The sequence below is a fragment of the Pteronotus mesoamericanus genome, unplaced genomic scaffold, assembly GCF_021234165.1.
Source record: "Pteronotus mesoamericanus isolate MK-2021 breed Mesoamerican mustached bat unplaced genomic scaffold, CSHL_Meso_final scaffold_31, whole genome shotgun sequence".
NCBI classification, from domain to species: Eukaryota; Metazoa; Chordata; class Mammalia; order Chiroptera; family Mormoopidae; genus Pteronotus; species Pteronotus mesoamericanus.
This window is the reverse complement of record NW_026555312.1, coordinates 23,787,545-23,793,520: the sequence shown is the minus strand read 5'-3', so window position 1 is coordinate 23,793,520 and position 5,976 is coordinate 23,787,545.

The following is a 5,976-nucleotide window of genomic DNA, read 5'->3' as shown; positions in this document are numbered from 1 at the left end:
TACAAAACCTCTTGTTATTCTAAGAATAGAATACACAATGTGAGTAAAAAGCAACAAAGTGACCCTGGCTGATGTGGCTCAGTGGATTGGGTGCTGGCCTGCGAACCAAAGATCACTGGTTTGATTCCCAGTCAGGGCACAGGCCTGGGTTGCAGGCCTGGTCCTCAGTAAGAGGTGTGTGAGTGGCAACCACACATTGATGTTTCTCTCCCTGTCTTTCTCCCTCCCTTCCCCTCTCTCTAAAAATAAATAAATGAAATCTTTAAAATGAAAAAGAATCAATCAATGAATGCATAAATAAGTGGAACAACAAACTGGTTTATCTCTTCCTGTCTCTCTCTCTCTCTCTAAAAAATCAATAATTTTTTACATTTAAAAAAAAAAGAAACAGGATAAGCAAATTGAACTTGCCCCCACAGATGACCAGTTATGGTTTTAAACCATGATTTGATGTAGGTAGAAATCTAAGATGATCCTCAATGACCCTCACCTTTGTGTGTGGGCAGGACTTCTGGTATGATAGAACCTTACCCCCAGGATTATGTTACACTACATCACAAAAGGGATCTTGCGGTTGTCCTTAAGGTCACTAATAAATTGATTTTAAATTAATCAAACAGACATAGTTATGGGTCTGACCTAATCATTTAAGTCTTTAAAATCTAGGTCTAAATGTCCAAGACAGAGCCAATCAGGGTTTTAAAGAACAAGAAAGGTTTGACGTGCCGTTGTTGGCTTCATGCATGGAGGGGTCTGCATGGCAAGAATTATAGGTCTCCTCCAGAAGCTGAGAGCAGCACCTCAGCTGACAGCCAGCAAGGAAACCGGCTCCTCAGTCCCAAAACTACAAGGAACTGGATTCTGCTAACAACTTAAACGAGCCTGAAGAAAGACCACAAGGTCTTAGACAATAGTCCTGTTAACGTTTTGATTTCAGCTTTGTAAAACACAGCAAACCCAAACCTAGACTTCTGATCCACAGAACTGTGAACTGATAAATGGGTCCTGTCTCAAGCTGCTAAGTTTGCAGTATTTTGTTTAGCAGCAATAAAAAACTAATATAGATAATAAAGCTATGATGAAAGAAGTACTGTAGAAATATTCACCTCACAGCATGTAGTATAATTGTTTAAGTCAGGGGTAGCAGTCGGTGTCTGGGCCTCACCAGTCTAGTACACCACTACAGTACTGAGAAAGGAAAGTAGTCCCTGACAGTTGGGAGCTGCCTGCCACTATCTATTTGGCCATAATGTCCTGCTGAGCATAAATAATTTCATGGAACACCAACGTCAGACAAGGCCACTCAGAGACCACAATGGATCAGGACAAAAACAAGAGCACTCAATAATCACATCTGAATTAAAACAGAAACAAGAACATTGTCTAAACTCCAGTAATAGCCAAACAACCCCTATCTGAGATAATGTGGCAGCTACTTCTTTACCAATTACAGGTTTATCTTCCCTTTGTTCCTCCCTCCTTCTAAGTAAGAATTATGGAGATACCCAGTCAGAGCGGTCTCTGTTTCCTGGCAATAGACAAATTTCTGTTGGATTTCCAAGGGCAAGTGCTGACTGCCTGAAACCCTCACAGAGATCACCTGATAGCTCAAATTCTGTAAGTCCTTTCTAATACTCCCTAAGATATACCATAGGTCCCCCATAATATGCATTCTTCCCTGTTGCAATAAGTCACTAACAGAGTGTCATTCAACCACAGGCATGTTAGTGCTGTTCCTTGGTTGAAGGACAGTATCTTACTGACTCCCTGCTCATTGCTTTCTCTTGGCTTTGCTTGTTGGCATGGGGAAGACTGAAGTAAACTACTAAGGCGTCACAGCCTTAGAGAAAAGTCCTCATCCTATGGGAAGGAATCAGAGAATAAGTATCCAAGCCTTCTCGTCTTATGAGGAAAATAACTTGAAGGTATATACTATATTGTCCCTCAGAGGTCCCCAGTGGCAAGGAGTCACGGTTGCCCACAGAGATAACCTGCTTGATAACAGAGCCTTTATTGGTTTCCCTCCCTTCCCTGGCTCACTTCCTGCTTTCCTACCAGTATTTCCAAGAATCACCTTGCAAACAAACAACTGTCGCACAAAGACTTGTCTTGAAATTGCTTCAGGGAAATACAACCTAACCCAGTAAGACTGACGTCCAGAAGTCCAGGCAAGGGACAAGTGTGCTGTAGTGAGCAGAATAACGCCCCTACCCTCGGATGCCCATGTCCTAATCCCTGTGATTTGTGAATAAATTATGTCACATGGCAGAGTGGAATTAAAGTTGCAGATAGAATTAAGACTGCTAATTAACTGATTTTAAAATAGGAAAATTATTCTGGATTCACTGGCTGGATCCAATGCAGCCACAAGGGTCCTTAAATGTGTACCAGGAGGCAGAAGAGTCAGCATCAGAGTGATGTGATGTGAAAAGGACTCAGCTGATTGTTGTGGGCTTTGAACATGGAAGGGGCCATGACACAGGAGTACAGGCAGCCTCTAGAAGCTGTAAAAGGCAAGAACATAAATCGTCCCCTAGAGCCTCCAGAAAAAAAAATGAGCCCTGCTGACAATTTGATTTTAGCCCAATGAGACCCATTTTGAACCTCCAGAGAAAAACAAAAGAATTTGTGTTTTAAGCCACTAAGACAACAGCAATAGGAAGCCCAGTCACCTATTCAACAAGGTGGACCCAAGCGCACTAATAGTGAGTACAAAGAGAAATGAATAGAACGACAGTAACAAATAATGAGAGCATCACTGACAAAAATAAAGAAGTGAGGGAAAATAATGTTTAGTGAAAGAAACTGAAGACAGGTTGAAGATTATCACAAGGTTATATCACTACATCCAATGTCTGTTATGCAATTTGAAAAAAAATGAGGCAAAAGCATAGGTGAGTTGTGAACTGTACAGGTATAAATATAAGAAATGAGTACGTAGCCTTAAATTGAATATATGCAAAAGATCAGGGAGACAAAGTTTGAAACATACTCTCAAAGGCCAGAAGAGGACAAGAATGAGTAAAGAAGGAGAATGGAAATACAGTGTTATAGAAGTCAAGAAAGAAAAAGTTTCACAATGAAGCTGACTCTCAAAGATTCTAGTTCCAGTCATGAAATAGAGAACAGGCTTCAAAAAAGGTTATTTAGGTTGAATAGCTAGTGTCGCGAACCCTTCAAGAATTATACTGCAGTAAAGGACTGGGGGGAAAGGAGATGTTTATCTTGAGCAAAACTGGAGGTACAGTACTCAGTGTTCCAGCTACTTGCACCTACATGCCTGGGAGCAGTCTCAGTTACTACCCTACCCCAAGGTGGCCACAGAATTTAGCTTTTTTTAAGTTCACCTGAAATAATCCACCTGCACAGAGGCATTATGAGCAATGCAAACTTAAGCTTTTGAGGAGTTGGAGTGGTGGAGTTACAAATTAGATGCTTAATTTATAATTAATTAATTCCAAGGAGATATCTGTGTTGTCCCCACAACCCCTTCTCAGCCATATGACCTCAGTCATCTTTTCTCTCTTATTCTTCTATGCAGCTTTGATCCCTGCTGCTGAAATTCTTCTAGTACTTTAAACTCCATTTACCTCCAAATGTATTATCATAAGTCATCAAAATGTTCTAAAACTGTACAGTCTAATATGGTACCCAACAGTCACGTGTGCTATTGAGTAACTAACTGTAATGTGGCTACTCAGAAGTAAGAGGTGCTAGAAGTTATAATTCACACTGGATTTTTAAAACTTCATGTAAAAAAATGTAAAATATCTCATTAATAACTTTTTATATTGATTGCATTTTGAAATGATACTCTTTTGCCTATATTGAGTTAAATAAAGTACATTATGAAAACTAATTTTATTTGTTCCATTTCACCTTTCTAATATAGCTAGCAGGAAATCTTAAATTGCATATGTGGTTCACCACTGCTCTAAGAAGTGAAAAGAACTTCATGTTAAGAAGACCCATGCTAAGTAGCATTTCATTGTATATATGCACCATATTTTTTATCCAATCATCTCTCAAAGGACACTTACATTGTTTTCATGTCTTGGCCACCATGAATAATGCTGCAATGAACATTAGGGTGTTCATATTTTGTGAATAAATGTTTTTAATTTTGAGGGTAGGTATTTACCTATAAGAAAAGATGAAATACTGCCATTTGCAACAGCATGGGTGGACCTTGAAAATGTCATGCTAAATGAAATAAGTTAGACAGAAAAAGTTAAGAACTGTACGATTTCACTCACATAGGGATATGAAACAGAAAGAAACAGAAGAAGACCAATACTCCCTAGAAAGCATTTTAGGAATCATCTTCTAAGAGACTTATCAAATTTCTTCACACACACACACACACACACACACACACACACACACACACACACCCCAAAAGGATTCTCAAACCACAGTGCTAAATGCCTGAAATACTTCTATCTCATTACAAAAGCTAACTTTTTAGAATTTTCACACCACCAATTATGCTAAGAAAGAAGGGAAATGGAGGCTACGGTCTACCAGTGGCCGATCTCCATGAACCTCTGTGCATTTGGGAGAGAGAAGAGCAGAGACTATAGCCTGGAAGTCAAATAACCTACAAGGGAATTGAATCTATAGCCACAGCCTCATTAGAATAGTCTATCACTCTCATCACATGCTGTAGCTAATTCTCTTATCATTAACACTAATTACATTGTAATTACTTGTGTAAATAATTGTCTCTACCACAAGATTGTGAGCTTTGTGAGGGCAAGGATCTATATCTGTCTTATTCATTAACATGTCCACAATGCCCAGTAGCATATATGGTAAGTGCTCAATAAATATTTATTAAATAAATCTTTAATGAAAATTGAATTTACTAGTTTTTCTGTTCACTACATCCTAAAACCACACACCAAACAAGAAACTGCCTAGCTTAAAAATGCTATCTAAGTTATTCTTTATGACAGAGATAGGAAAGAGGTAGCTGGTGATAATAATACATAAATTAAATGAAGTATAATGATAGTAAGTCATATTAACAAAAATAATGGCTAACATTCACTAAGGGCTCACCAGATAGCATTGTGCTAATCACTTGATCCTTTTTCACTTAATCATCAAACAACTAACTAGTAACATACTATTATCATCCCTATTTTACAAATACAGAGACTGAGACTTAGAAGATTTAAATAACTTGCCCAAAGACATCCAACAAGCAAGTGCAAGGTTTTAAATTTAGTCTTACTCTAGAACCTGAGTCTCAAGACTGTGCAAGATGAATGTACCAGGACACTGAGAACCTGAGAAACCAGGAGTTGAGCCCCACTGCCCAGAGAAACATCCTCCTTATCAACCCTAATATTGCCTTTGCTTTTCCTCTCTCTCTCTCTCGTACCTTCTTGTTTACCTTCTTCTGGGATAACTTTCCAAACTAACTATACAGAACTTCTTGTCTCAAATTCTCATTTCAGATAAAACCAAGACAGGATGCCACAGACTGTCTCAAATCATTAGATGCCCCAGACTTTGACAGACTCTGAATTCTTATAGGTTTTACCTCCTACTCTGTGGCACATGTGCATCTTCCTAGAGAACCCAGCACTTCCCTCCTGTTCTACATCCAGTTAGCATGGTGCCAGCAATGTAGAGGATTCCATGACAAGCAAGATTCCTGCAGGACCCAATGTTTACAGAGTGGAAAGGTAATCCAGGTCCTAAGGAAAGGCAGTAAATGCATACTGGAGTCATTTCCACAAAGGAGGGAAATGCTTTTGTTCTGCTTTACCAGTGGGGCATTTGCCAGCTAGGTAACTGGTGCATGAAAGGCTATTTTTTACCTATTTTAGTAAAAATGCCACAACTGGCACAATAGCACCTGCTATTGGAGCCACAACTTGAACATAGTCTACTAACGTACACCCTGACCCACCTAATTTTTTCAAGGGCTAAACATATGGATAAAATGGTACATGATGGAGGTCA